Source organism: Pipistrellus kuhlii, unplaced genomic scaffold (assembly GCF_014108245.1).
Source record: "Pipistrellus kuhlii isolate mPipKuh1 unplaced genomic scaffold, mPipKuh1.p scaffold_m20_p_7, whole genome shotgun sequence".
Classification (NCBI taxonomy): Eukaryota; Metazoa; Chordata; class Mammalia; order Chiroptera; family Vespertilionidae; genus Pipistrellus; species Pipistrellus kuhlii.
In genome coordinates, this window is record NW_023425573.1 from 46,086,744 (window position 1) to 46,102,764 (window position 16,021).

Sequence of the window (16,021 nt, forward strand, 5' to 3'; positions counted from 1 at the left end):
CATTTTATTCTAATTGATTAATTGTATATTCAAAGTCAGAAAGCACCAAGGGTTTTATATTTACTATGTTAGTCTAAATCTCTAGTCAGAATTTTTGTGCATCTTCTCTTCAGTACAATAGCCTTACAGATGCGTTATATTTGTGTTATGATGGGAGTCAAATCCCCATGGTCCTCTTGCATTTTTACAAGTTCTAGTTTCCAGCATAGGGATAGTATTTCCTTCAAGGGCAGAGAGATTATTGGAAGATAGCAGATCATCTCTCCCTCCATGTTAATGTTTGGGTAAGTTTGCTAGCAGGACTTTCCTAAGCGTGAAATTCCTCCATTCCAATATACACCCAATGCTTGTGCAGCACCTGCCTAGCAGCTCCAATTTGCCTCCTAGAATTTGGGAGCCACAGGAATCTAAGAGAGTCTGAAGTTCACACTCCCTATTGTGCTGTGAGCAATCAAGTCCTTCGTCTCCTACAGAGGAATCTCATGCCTTCTGTCAACTTCTAGGAAACTGTAGCAGGCTACTTAGTAGCTTGCAAGTAGGATAAAATATCAGATCCTTCGTAGTTCTTAGCAATTTATCTCTTAGACAAAGAGCTACCCAGAGTTTTTATTAAAGGATCACAGAATATGCCACTCCCCAATATGTCACTTTCACATAACTTTTTTTTTAATTGAAGGCAATTGAAAAGAAATAATAAAAACTCTCTACTCTCCTGCTTATTTGCCTAAAAGCAGGACCTAAGTTTCTAAAAGTGTCCCTCATATTGTAAGACACCATTAGAAATGGAGAAAGTAGAGACTTAAATCAACATAACAAATCTTGCACTTATTTATTCTGCTTTTTCTATAGTCTTTCCCATACTTTTTCTTTTCTCTTTAGCTGAAGATGGTATTTAAGATGAAGTTCTAATTCACCTCTGAGAGTTATTCATTTTTCCCTGAGTATCTCCAATGCATGCATGAGGATACATGTCAATAAACTTCTGAGCTATTTCTCTTGTTAATCTATTTTTTTTATTAGAGATTGATCTCAACCCATAACTTAAAAGAGTAAAGGGAAAATTATTTTACCTCCAGTACACTACCATATGAGATACAGACAGGCTTTTTAAAACTCCAGTCTGCAGTATCTCTCTCTCTAAACCTAAGCACCCTACCTGTGCATTAATTTCGTGCACCAGGCCTCTAGTTTACATTATAACAGGAAAGGGTTTAAAGAGTAGAAAATGGCACGTCAATAAGTAGAGAAATAGAAAAATGCATGCTTTTTTTATTAATATTTGCCATATTTTGTTTAATTATTTCTCTTACACAGGATCCATGCTTTCTGATAACTACAAAGTTTTTGTGATTATATCTACTTGTGGTATTTTTTCCAATTCTTGGTGGTCTTTGGTCTTATTATAAGTTTAGATATTTGCTTATCCATTACATTTATCAGTACAATATAATCACTGATGTAAGTACTGTCTCCTTTTCTATTTGTTGCCACCTCATTATCTTTTTCCCTCTATGTGAATATTTTCTCTTTGTTTTAATATATTTTATTGATCTTTTACAGAGGAAGTGAGAGGGATAGAGAGCTAGAAACATCGATGAGAGAGAAACATTGATCAGCTGCCTCCTGCACATTCCCCTACTGGGGATGTACTCACAACCAAGGTACATGCCCTTGACCAGAATCGAACCTGGGACTCTTCAGTTCGCAGGCTGATGCTCTATCCACTGAGCCAAACCTCTCTTTTAAGGCAATGTGGTTATTTTCTTTCTCCCTCTCTTTACAGGTGGGGAAACAGGGCCATGAGAGACAAGAATAAAATGTACTGCTCCTCAGTAAACTTCAGCATCAGAGTCAGAGCCTAACTATGTCTTAGAAATAATTTCTATGTTCCATGCCAAATACTGTAACAAGACATATAGCCATACCCAGCTAATGCAAAACAACATTCATGGAGCTTATTTTATATCACTAAGAAAGTTTACTTAGGTCAAGTTATTTATTTATTCAACAAATATCTATTGAACATCCACAATGTAAAACTACTAGTTTAGTGAAGAAAAAATCCATCAGTGGGGTTGGGGAGATGCTCATGCCCTGGTGGAGCTTATAGTCTAACAGGAAGAACAGACAATAGTAAGTAAAGATAATGAGAACATTATATAGTATGTTAGAAGATGATAAAAACTATGGGACAAAAGGAAAATAAAAACAGGGGTAGGGTTAGAGAGGTGACAGAGTAAGTTGCAGTACTAAACAGGATGCTGAAAGTAACCTCTTTAGGAAGGTATGGTTTGAGCAAAGACTTAAAGGACACAAATGAGTTACAGATGTAGTTATTGGACCTACAGGAAGAATATTCCAGCCAGAACCAGAGTTATGGTCCTAAGGCAGAAGGCTGTTAAGAATCAGGAATGAGGTCGGTGCATTTGGTGAGGAATGAGGTAGAGTGGAAGGCATAAGAATGGTTACAGTGCAGGAATATTGGGGCAGACCAGTAGAGCCTTCATGGGTCATTGTAAGGACTTGACTTTATATTCTGGTGAGATAAGAAGACACTTAAAGGTTGGGGCCTTAGTGAGATATGGTATCACTTAGTTTTAAAGGATCACTCAACTCTGTTGCCAGTAGACTGAAGGGATTAGTGTAGAGGCAAGAGGATGTCTTAGCCATCTGTTGGTGATTCAGAAATGTTGGTAGTCACCAGGGTGCTGCAGTTAACATGGTAAGAAGTGGTGAGATTATTTTCTATTTTTAAGATAGACCCTCATGGATTACTGTTTGTTTTGGATTTGCCCTTGACATGGTGACAAAGATTCCCTCCTTGACCAAACTTTAATCAGGTTTTTCTGAGCTCTCTTCTTGATTAGGCCTTAATCCTTGCCTATAAAGGCTTCGACGAGCACTGACATGGTTTCTGACACCTCAAAGGTGCATCTCCAGGACGGCCCTCGCTTCCTAAAAATGCCTACTCGACAAAACTCAAGGCTTCCGAAAGACTTTACTGTTTGGTTCAGCCAATATCTGAAGACAGGGTCCTGACTCCAGGTTTTTGTGAGAGGGTAGAAGCCTCACTGCAATGAGCACCAGTTAGGAAACCCAGATGAGTTTCCTAGGACTAAGCCCCTCTTCCTGCTTTTTTGTGGTTTTTCACTTCCCTCACTCTACAGAGCTCCAACTTGCCTTTCTCTATTCCTGTTTCTCCCTTTCAAATACCTCATTTCCTCTATACAAATCGAAATTCAGTTCAGTTCACACTGGACTCTTTTTATTGGTATTATTAATTTCCTATTACTTATAGTACATTACTGATTAAACTCATCCTTATCACTTTAACTAAGGTCTTTGTTTATCTTTGTCAATGGTGAAGAATGGAGTTTGGGATGGCCAAATAAAAAATCAATATGGGACATGTTAGATTTGAGACATCTGTGATACTTGGTGACAATGTCAGGTAGGTTGTTGATCTAAGAGGCTAGCTAGAGTAAATAGTTTAGCTAGTAAGGGTGCCTACCAACCATCCGGCATCTACATTTTGATGAACCTTGTTATTCTCCACTTGGTACATATGCAGCACCTGTAGAGAAGCAGTGGAGAACTTAGTAGAAGGTATTGTTCCAAAGTAGACCTAAAATGAAAATTAATTACTAATGCTGATGATGAAAGTGAAAGTGACCAAAGAAATCATTGCCTCTTTGACATCGTTGTTCATAAAAAAAGTAATGAGTAGTAGAAGTAGCTTTATGACATTAAAAGTGTAACTTGTTATATTTGCAAATGGTTCTGGCAATTTTTAAATTCATGTAGCTTGAGAAACTATATACGATGCCTTAGCCGGCTTGCTTCCATAACAAAATACCAGAGATTGGGTGGCTTACACTACAGAAATTTATTTATTTATGTAGAGACTGAAAAAACCTGAGATCAAGGTTTCAAAAAGGTTATTATCTGGAGAGAACACTCTTTGTGTTGCAAATGAACTAAATGGAAGGGAGCCTGGAAAAGGAATACTAGAACCTCACTTTCATTCCTGCCTCTGATGTCCTGCCAGTGTTTCCATTGTCTGATCTCAGAAGCCAGAGGAAAAAGGAGTTTATGGATTACATCCGTAAAGGAACAGGAGAAAGTAGAGGAGAATAGAGCATGGATCTTCAGAGGCTAGTGGAAAATATCAATACAATGAAGAAACAATCATACATTCATAATCCTGCCGAAATGTAACAGCTGTTCAATTAGAGAGTCAACTTACGTAATTTTTCTGTATGGCAAAAATCCACATCCATTGTATAAAGTAAATACAGAATAATTTTACTGAATGGTGACTCTGTTTAATTAAATTTCAATAATTGCTTGAGCAACTAACTAGGTTATGTAGACAAAAGAGAATGAGAGAGAACCTAGATTTTTATTCAGCCACCTTCATTTCAATACAGATTTGAACTGAAGTATGGTAGCAATTATCTCAGGTAGAAACTGCAGTTTTTAATCTTAATTTAACCTGCTATTTGGCTTCTATATTCATTTGCTTGCTAAAATAATAGAAGAGTTATTTTGATTTTCTGAACTTACGTATAATTGAATACTCCCTTGATGGCAGTTTAAATATTCCATTGATTGTGTCTCACTGGTCATGGAAGCACATTCTTCTGGGATTTAGGACAGCTCAATTATCCCAAATTGTCTCAGTAGCTACAGATAACTGAGTTTCGGTTGACTCAGTGGTCTCGGAATCAGAACAGCTCAATTATCCTAAATTGCCTCAGAAGCTACAGGTAGTGCATTCCTGTTGACTCAGTGATCCCAGAATCTGGACAGCACAATTATTCTAAATTGCCCAGTGGTCCCAGATAATGCGTTTCTGTTGATTCAGTGATTCGTAGAAACTTCAGATAAAGTTGCTCAATTTCGCTTCTGCAAAAAAATTCTTTTTTCTCAAAACAGGTTCTTCATTCCAGACCCAAAGATGTAATCAATACTTTTGCGATATTCTGCCAATATAAGCCTGATGTGGCGAGCTGTTCAGGACTGTGAGGTCTGGAGCGCTTTTGCCCCTCACCAGCTGCCGGCTTTTAATAAATGACTCTACAACTCGACTTTTTTTGAGACGTCCTTTGTGAGATTCGGGGTACACTACAACAGAGCCACCCATTACAAGAGGCACTATGGCAACCAGCCCAGGGAAAAGGAATGGGAAGGTGGGAGGAAGGAGGATGTAACCTAGCAACAGAATCTTTAGGATACCGTTTGCTCATAAATTGCAGAAATGGTAGTTAGTGATATCAGAAAACATAATTAAATGAAGAAAAAGTACCAAAAATGGATTAGTAGGGGCATAGAAAATATCTGAGCATGTGGGTAATAAAAATCAAATATTTAAATTTCAGTTCCTGTGTAAAATGTCTTTCTATACATTATTTTTAATAAATGTGCACATAAAGTGAAAACTGTTTATAAGGAACCAAAACTGACTTCTATTAGAAAACCATGTGCCTAAAATATAGCCTTTTCAATATAATGTTGAAAATTAAATGATAATGATCTTAATTTGAAAGGATTAAGTAAGTAGAACCTGTATCTTCAAGCTTAAAACCTATCATAGTTTTTAGATTGCCTTTGATATTTCTTCCTGACTGCTATTTGGGAAACATTCATGTAGAAAACTGTCAGTTAACTATATCATGCAGATAGTAAAGTAATACCAATATCAGAGTTAGGACAATTTCTTTTTATTAACTCCACTGATTTCATTCATTCACATATGTTCCCTATTTAAAAAAAAAAAGTATGTTAACTGGTGTATTCATTATATTTTCTTTTTTTCTGTGTTCTTGATGTTCTAGCATCTGGGGCCTGGCTGACTGGAAAGTTACTGCCCACCTTAGCCTGGTAGCTCAGTTGGTTAGAGCATCATCCTGATAAGCCAAGGTTATGGGTTCAAACCCTGGTTAGGGCACATACAAGAATCAACCAATGAACTAATGCATAAATAAGTGGGACAACAAGTCAATGTTTCTGTCTTTCTCAAATTAATAAAAATTTAGATAAATAAATAAATAAATAAATAAATAAGAAAGCTGCCTAAAAAAAGAGAGAGAGAGAGAGACGCCCCCTCCCATGATTAGCCAATTCTTGGAGAGCAAACGAATCACAGGGAGTGTGCTCTTGTACAGATAAACTAACCAATCCAGAGCCCATACCCTGAACTATCTCTCTTCATTTTGGCTCTTACACTCCAAGAGGCAGTATTCCTCTACACTACTCTCCCCAGAGGCAGAGACCAGGCAACTGTGGAGAGCCTGTACGCCCCAGAGCCTGCTGAACTTATGCAAACTAGCCAATTCTAACCCCCTTTTACCTTGCTGTTCCCATGGAAACTAAAATTAAGGCTCTGGCCCAGCTTCCTCTTGATTCTTCTGCCTCTTCACTGACTCTGGTGCTCTCCCTTGTGGCCATACCTGATTTGGTGCGCCCCCTCGTCTTGGACCCAACAACAAACTGTTTTTTCAATGGCAGTCATCTCCTGAGCTATTGCCCGCATCACACTGGAATAATAAAATCTATATTTTAAAACAATTGGTTCTTCATTATTGTCTATACTAACTCAAAGAAACTATGCAATAAATATTTTAGAGGTCGATGCTTGACTCCAAGTTAGTTCATCTGTTGACTGTGTGACATTGGGCAACATAATGCAACTTCTATGAATTTTGGTTCTTCCTTTGCACAATGGGGATATTCCTACTAGAAAATCAATTAGTCCTCCTTATGATGTTTTCTGCTTTTATAAAATAGAATAGTTTAAGTTTATACTTAATTATACCCATGGTTTTTTCTTCCCATTGAGTTATACAGATTGACTCTTTTTTCTGTTACCTGCAAAAAAAATAATATATATATATTATTACAACTATATATTATATACAACTATATATTATATACAACTATATATTATATACAACTAATTATGTACAACTATATATATATATATATATATATATATATATATATATATATATATATATAGTTGTACATAATTACAATTTTATTTCTTTGAAACCAACCCAACCAGTTTGACATAGTTAAGATTTAACAGTAAAACTCCACAAGGTGGCGGCAGAGGCAACACCATCACCAGCAGGCCGCTGCAGCAGAGAAGAGCCTGAGGAAGAAAGCGAGGGGAGGCTTCCTCTCTGAGCTCCTTTCTGAGAAGGGAGTGAATACAGCGGAATGTCTGAAACCGCCCAGGGCTGCTTTCTGTCTGAGGGCTCGCCAGAGGAGACGCTGTCCTTAAGGTTTCAGGAAATACAAAGAGCCACAGACAGAGCTTGCCCACCCCTCCCAGAGAAGCAGGTCTAGCTTTCAGAATTCATTTTGTGATGAAGCTCAGGTGTTCTCTATAATTCACTGTGGTGTTCCACAAATATTAAATATTATTTTTAATTCCTAATTAACAACATGCTGCATATGTACGTATACATAGGAAGTCTATTCCTGAAAAACAAAACATTTCTGAATGTATAAAATCAGATTTCACTCAGCCCATGCTTATAAAGCCTTACTTACATTAATCAAACTATAAAAACCATCATCAGTCATCTTGAAGTATTTTAATTGGAACATTTATAGTAAGAAAGTAATTTAGACTCCGCTATAATTTTTTAAAAATCTATCTCATGGGAAAATATGTCCTCTTAATGTTTTTATTGCATTTGAGGGAGAATCAATGAAATGGCCATTTGCACTAAAGTTCTAAAATTTTGTACCAGTTCTATCTAAGGGGTAGGAAGAACTATGCAGCTCCCCAGGAGCTGTTAAATCTATGCACTCTCAACACGAATCTACATACAGATGTGAAAATGCAACACAGATATACACACACATTCTAATTAGAAATTCAGAGGGGGGGACAAATTAGTTCTTTAGGCATAATCGAGATGCATTTTTGTAAAATATTTTAAAGTGTTTTGAAGTATAACATTTAAATTTATTTAATTTTAATGATAAATTTAAATTATACATTTTAATATAATATTTTATATAATGTGATATAATTTGGAACCTCAATAAATCAGTCTGTCATCTTTTCATTCCTTTGCTGATTTTACTCATGCATTCTTTCACTTATAACATTTATAGCACATAATATAATTAAAGTCTCTTTCCATCCCTCAACAATATGGTATACTGGTCCTAGAACTTGCCCAGCTTCTCTCACAGTTATTTGGCTCTATGGAAAATTGATGGGTGAAGGCAGCTGATTACCCAGAACTCATATTGCTAGTGGTTGGGCCTATATAAGTGTGAGGCAGTTTGAGAAGGCTCTGATTTTGTAAGGCTGGAGTGGCTCAGTGGGTTGAGCATTATTCTGTGCACCAGAAGATTGCTGGTTTGATTTCTGTCAAGGCACATACGTGGGTTGTGGGTTTGATCCCAAGTTTTTCTTTCTCTCCCTTTTCCTCTCTCTAAGCATATCCTCAGGTGGGGATTAAAAAAAAAAATCTTCACACATGAATGATGTTATAATCTCCTAGCACAGAAGTTTTCAAACATCTTCCCCAAAATATGGAACTCCAAAATATATAGCCAATAAAACTCTGCTTTCTTTGAAGCTGAATTCAGGCCCAAAGCCTCCTAGTCCATTTAGCCTCTCCATCACCTTCTATAGTATCACTATGTTACATTAAGTTTCCTCAAAGTCGTTAGAATATTGGTCACCTAGAGCATAATAAACTTGCAATAACAGTGGCTGTGTAGTTGAGCTTAATGTTGCGTGGAATATGAATTTCCTGATAATCTTTCTTACTTCCCTCTTTATGGTTGATAAAGTATGAGAAATTTCATTTATTTACTGTAAGCAAGACAGTATTCGTGATATAGGGCTTCCCCTTCTGTTCCTCTTTCTCTTTGCTAAACTGTAAGTTGGAGAATTATCAAGGACCTGGGTAACAGTGAGGCATGAGATAAGTAAAAATTTTTCCAGTCACTCAGAGTCAGATTTCCTTGTTACTTTCTCTTTTTACAGACATTAGGTGACCTTTTTAGTTGAATTCATATGTGGTCAAATTTTTCCAAACATAAGTTAGAGATTTGCAATCTGAAGTGTCCATGCTGTTACGGCCATGAAGGTCTATATTTTGTATGATGCGTAATAGATTTCATTTGTTCTTAGCAAATATCTGACAATGCCTAGGTCAATGGATTTGGCAGATAAGTGTTCCAAGCTACAGCATCATTTTTAATAAATAGTTGAAAATCTATGTTCATTTATATTATAGCTTTAGCTAAACTGAGCTAGTATGAATGATTCAGGAATGTGTCTAAAAAGCACAATTGAATTTCCTAAAGCTTCCTGGTTAGACCAAGAAACTATCAACCTATTGGCTAAAATTTATTTTCTAACCCCCAAATCATTGGTTTTGATGCTTTTACAGTCATTGGTGGGTATGTGCAGAGCAGTGAAATTTGAATTGTCTGATGTGCATTTTCCAGCTAAGATTGAACAAGGAGATACTCAGACTTTTAATTTCAGTTCTAATACTATAAACATGTGTCCTTTTCATGGTATATTTGCTGCCAATTTTTTGCATTTTTGTTGGTGGTTTATGTCTTTAAAAATGAATAGTTCTAAGAATTATCTAGTGTTTCTAAGCACAGGAAAACACTAGACAACTCTTCAGAGAGAATGTCACAGAGAAAATGTCAGATAAGCTTCATTCAGGTATGTTACAGTGTTGCTAACCGTGAATTCAATGTTAATGCATCAACATATATTAAATAAGATGCTGTAGAGGGCCCCCTGGGAAGGCACATGGGCATTCTTTAAATTATTATCAGCTGAATTCAAGGCGACATGCAAAGCCACACCCTGGGAACATGCATTGCCAAAAAGGCTAGAGTGTTATCAGCTTGGCCTTCATTTCAGCCCTGCTGTCAGGGATGTAACTTTGATATGTAAATCTAGTTAAGCACCAGGTACGCTAGGGCCTACTCGAGAATGCAAATAAACTCCTTTGATCCTAAGTTCTGGTGAAACCCCCTGGTACTGGGGGTATAAAATAAACTTGCTGTGTTGGCTCTGGGCCCTGTCCCTCCATCAGAAAGAACAGCAGTCCCACACAGCTCCCAGCTTTTTCTTTCTATCTTGTTGTCTGGTCTCTTTCTTTTATTTCTCAATCCCCAGCTCCTCTACTCAGGAACTGGATCTGCTCTTTTTCCATGCTGGACACAGAAAGAGAGAAACACCTACAGGTGTCTTTAAACAGAAACACCCATATGAAAGCAGGGTTATATATGAATTGATTTAATAAATGTTGTGACCAGAAGCTTGTAGGAATCTAATTCTGGATTTCTCCAGGAGCCATGGTGCAGTATTCTCTAATTCAGTGCTCCCTATAACTTTATAGAATATAACCGTTGTGAGTAAGGAGACTCCACTGTACTCTGAGTTGGCCCTAATTTCTAGTTCTCAGCTCTAGCTGAAGGGTGGAATCACAAGTGGAATTGACAGGAAAAATAACTGACATTAAAGTTCCAGTTACGGAGATTCTGACACAATGAATAGGTGTGTGCGTCTTTCCATGTGAATCTAATATGGAGCTAGGCTTGCAATCATTTCCTAGCTTACTTTGCTGCCATAAGAAAATTGAATGACTGCTTTGGTTCTTCCTTTTGGGGATAACCTTCAGGGTAATGAGTGTGCTCAAATAGGGAAACTACCTGAAGAACAAATTTTCTAGCCATCTTTATATTATCTTTATATTTTAATATATAACAATAAAAGTGTAATATGCTGATTCGACCAGACATCCTTCCAGATGACCTTCTGGATGAAGCCAGGGCACAAGGGAAGCCTGGGTCCTGGGTGCCAGAGGGAAGCTGATCCCAGCAGCCGGGGAAAGGAAGGCCTTCTCTTGCACAAATTTCATGCATCGGGCCTCTAGTATTTAAATAAAATGGCTGGACAAACACTGCTTTATTATTACAAATTAGATATTTTACATGCTTTGAGTAAGTAGCACTTTATTTTAGGGGATGTGGGCACAGCCCAGTCCCAGCCAATGAGATATACAATAAATTCAGCTGGGGGACTCCTGGGATATTTTTCCACATCCATGTTGGGAGGAGGTAAGTGGGAGCATAGCAACCAAGCAACTTTTAACTGAAGTTGGAGGAAGAAATGAGGTTTGGAGTGGTTGTGGCCATTTTGCAACCCTGAGAGAAAAAAACCAATAAAATTACAGAACGTTATCCGAGTTCTGACCTCAATGAATCACAGGTTCATCTTAGGAGAGAAAAATCAATCCCTCTGGTTGAGCCACATTGAGTCAGCCATGCTTTGCCTTGCAACCAAAAGCACATCTACTGAGAGGGCCCTTTCCATCCCACAGAGCATGGAGGTCTGGCTCAGTTCCTCACAGGTTAGAAGATCCCTGGAGGATTATGCTCTCCTTGTCTCCCTTGGATGAAATTCTTAATCCAAACTTCTTGCCTCACTTGCTTCAGATTCACTTTCTTTCTATGCAGCTCTGCTGCACAGCACAGGGCCACCACCTCCCTCTCCTCCTTTATTAACCAAACCACCACAACACAAGTCTCTTATATTAGCAGACTCTTATGAGAGATCTGGAACTGAGGAAGGTCAGTACAAGTGCACTACAGGAATAAACTTGTTATTTAATGTTAGGAATTGCTGCCCAAATATCCTGGCCATCCCTGCACAGGAAGCTCTCACAGGTTCTTCCTCCTCTTGGCCTGTTAACACCATCCTCCTACAGAGAACTCTTCCTTCGAGATCTCTTCTCCACAGTTGAGACTATCTCAGTTTACTCTCTGTTGAATAAATGCGGAGGGTATGCATGCATGCACACACATAATAAGGTGGGAAATACACTTAAAATATTATAAATGCCCATCTCTGGATAATGAAATTATTAGTAATTCATAAATCTCCAATATTATTTGATATCCTGCCTGAAATGTCTACAGGATAAACTATTTTTTAAATAAAGAATTTAAAATATTCAATTCAAGAACATGTCTGGACACCATGTCTTGACAATAGGAAATAAAATATATTCAGGTTCCATGTGTTGACTTACTGTCATTTGTCATAAAGCAATAATATCACCAGAGTCTTGGCATGCTCTAGTACTTCCAAGATCTAAGTGCTGAATTACCCATCCCTTTCCAGAATTCTGAGCTCAGAGTCTCTATGTTTCATCACAAATCTATATGGCTAGGCTAACTTGAAATTCCACCTACATATCTTCCTCCTCCAGCCTTCATAACCTTACTCTTTAAACTCATCACAATCTCCAGCCTTTTTGAGGTTCTCTACAGTGTGATCTTCAAGTTCTTTGTTCTTGATCCCTATCAGTAAAAATCTTTGAACATGAACCTTAGTAAATATTTGCCTCTTTATTTAGAAAATCTTTGCATGTACAACTATAATAACAACATAAAATACAAATAAACATTAAAAACTAAGGAATCAGATGAAGATGAAAGATTTTTAAATGTAATTGATATGATTGAGTGTATTAATCATAAAAATATTATAATTGATAGTGCTTTGTTGTTGTTTTTTTAATTTTAGTTCCAGCCTTTGTGATTTAGCAATTCAAACGTTTGGTTTGATTTACCCCAATATTTGATTCCAATAACTCATTCCACAGCACTCCTACTCCTACTTCAAAACCTTGCCAGTTATAACATTTCAGAGGTTAAATTCAATATTTAATTAAGATAATTAAATATTTAAGAGTATTTAATTAATTCTATAGGGTGGGTACTAAGAAGTAGAACAGGCACCCCCTCAATTCCAATGGTTGCGGGCTGAGAGAGCTCACTCCAAATTGTCTACCAGCTCAATGTCAACCTGGGTTTCAAGGAAAAGACAATGGCACTCTAATTACACTTTACTATAGTTTGCTCTTAAGCCCTTATTTTAAATCAAGTAAAGGAAGTACCTTTGAGGCCAGGCAGTGCCTTTGAGGTAAAGATACTTTTCACACACACACACACACACACACACACAAGTGCAAATAAATGTTTTTGAAAAGACAACTTATGGAGGAAGCATTTGGAAAAAATTTCTACTGATTCCTGATTTTTTGTGGGGTAGGGGTGGAGGTGGGGGTGACACACTTTGTCATATAGAAAAGCTTTTAAAACCAGACTTTATTACTGAGTTGGAGAAAGCAATTAAATGTGTATCACGGTCTGGTAAACATTGTCAAAATTTCTCTTTCTGTTTTGGGCCTACTTTTGTTTTTGAGACATAAAGCTAGGGCAGTATCTTTTGATAAACTTTTCTGCTAAATCAGCATATCAACTTCTGTTTTTTTCAAAAAGGGATACTGTCTAGAAATTTAATTACATGGCTAGTTGTTAAAGTGTATATTCTTTGGGGGATAGTACTATCTCTTATCCATTGTTTGTGTAAGAATGCTGACAGTCACTTACAGAGCAAATATAATATTCCTGGCTTGATGTTAAGTACTTACAATCCATCCTTTTAACAACCGTATGACGGGGTACTAGTATCATTCTCATTTTACAACTGAGAAATTTGAGGTGATTTTCTCAAGATCACTCAGCAATTATAGACAGTGCTGAGATGTGAATTCTGGCTTCCTGAGTTCAGAGTCTTTATGCTTCACCATAAATCTATATTGCTAGGCTAACTTGAAATTAGAATAGGCTCTTCACTGATACAATTAGTAAGCTAATGAAGGAAAATAATAATAATTCTTTAAAAGATTCCCTTATTAAATTGAATTTGTTGTCATTTTCTTTGGAAAATGCATTCCTGCTATGTATGGCCATTAAGTTGTATCTCTGGCTTGTCAAAAAAAAAGTGCAGCTATGATGTTTACTATTTTTTAATTGTAGAAACCTCAAATGAAAAGTTGGACAACAGTAGTAATCTAGTATATTCCTGGCATATTACTTAAAGAACAAAATGCTACAGGGGGGCTTTTTAAACTGATGGAGACTGAAGTGTGTCTTTTGAGTCTAGGAAAAAGAAAAAGAGATCAGCAGGATTTTCCACCTCAAAGGAGAAAGGAAACAGAAACTTACATTTAGAAAACAAAAGGAAAGATGAAAATGATAGCTGTTAGAAGAAACTAACAAGTATTCGAACAAAAGGCCAAAAATAAAGTAAATCACGATGCAAAAATATAGGTAAAGAGAAAAGATACATTCGAGATGTTGTGGTTTGGCTTTTGTCTCTTCAACATTCTTCCTCCAGAAGAGGTGCAATGAAGATTATGGTAGAGCCCTGGCTGGTGTGGCTCAGTTGGTTGAGTGTTGTCCTGTGCACTGAAAAGTTATCAGATCGATTCCTGATCTGGACACTTGCCCAGGAAGGGAACGAGGGAGGCTTGCAGGAGGCACCTTATTACTCTCTCTCACACATAAATCTTTTTCTCTCTCTCTCTCTCCCTCTCCCTTCCTCTTTCTTTAAAAAGTTAGTTAAAAAAAACAACAACACCTAAAGATAAAAAATAAAGTTGTGATAGATTTCACCCTGGTTAGGTAGCTCAGTTGGTTAGAGTGTCATACCCATACCCCAAGGTGGTGATAGGTTGCTTGGTCTGGGCACATATGTGAATCAACCAATGAATGCATAACTCTCTCTCTCTCTCTCTCTCTCTCTCTCTCTCTCTCTCTCTCTTTCTCTGAAAATCAATAAATAAAAATGACATAATTGCAAGTGTCCACCTTTTCTCTCCATTTGTCTACCACTACTCTCCACCTTCCTTGGCCTTCACCAAACTATTGTTCCTGTCCGTGGGGTATGCATATATGTTCTTTTGGTAATCCATTCACCTTCTTTATCCAGTCACACACACCCCTCCCCACTTCAAGCACTGGCCAGTCTGTTCCATGTTTCCTTGCTTCCAATTCCATTTTGTTCATCGATTTATTTTGTTCTTTAGATTCCACATATTAGTGAGATCATATGATATTTGTCTTTCTCTGATTTCTTTCACTGAGCCTACTATTCTCCAGGTCCATCCATGCTGTCTCAGAGGATAAGAGTTCTTTTATAGCCGAGTAGTATTCCATGGTATAGATGCACCGTGGCTTTTTTATCCACTCATCTGTCGATGGGCACTTGGGCTGTTTCTAGATCTTGGTTATTGTAAATAAAGCTGTATAAACACACACACACACACACACACACACACACACACACATATATATATATATATATATATATATATATATATATATATATTTTTTTTTTTTTTTTTTTTTTTCTGATTGGAGTTTCCATATTCTTAGGCTATAGTCCCAGAAGTGAGATCACTGAGTCAAAAGACAGTTCCGTTTTTAATTTTTTGAGGAAACTCCATACTGTTTTCCACTGTAGCTGCAGTAGTTTGCATTCCCACCAACAGTGCACAGGGGTACCCTTTTCACCCTACTGTATTTCCTTTATACAGGCGAAAGCATGGCCTAGACAAGCGTCACTGAATGAGCTTGCTAACAAATTATTTTTCCTAAATACATCTTTTTCATAGCTTAAATGACCCCTCCTCCAACCTCCGCATAATTCTTAACCATGGGATTCTCCTTAGGAAGCATATATACTGCCACCTGCAGTCACCAGGGGTGGCAGAATGCCTGAGCCGCAACCCCAAGGGCTCATGTTTATATGGCTTCCGCACTAAAATGAAGCTGCCATTTTTCAGTGTGGGTGTCTTTTTTTTTCCTCTCCCCGTCATGACATAGACAAATGTTGATGTTTACTACAAGTTGGTACATTAGTTGCTAATTAAGTTCCTAGCTGCCTCAGCCAAAACTTGCTGTATTGAGTCCAAGAAAAGAATGGCAGCTATGTCAAAAATAAGTTGCTGGGGATTTTGTTTTGTTTTATTAAAGGAAAGTTGTATATTAAAGAAAATGGTGGGAATGTCCCTGCTGGAATAGGAAACCTTCAATCTTGGCTCCCTCCTAGATTGAGTTGGTGGTTAAAGTCCCTCTCTGTCTATCCCCAGGCCCTGGTCAAAGC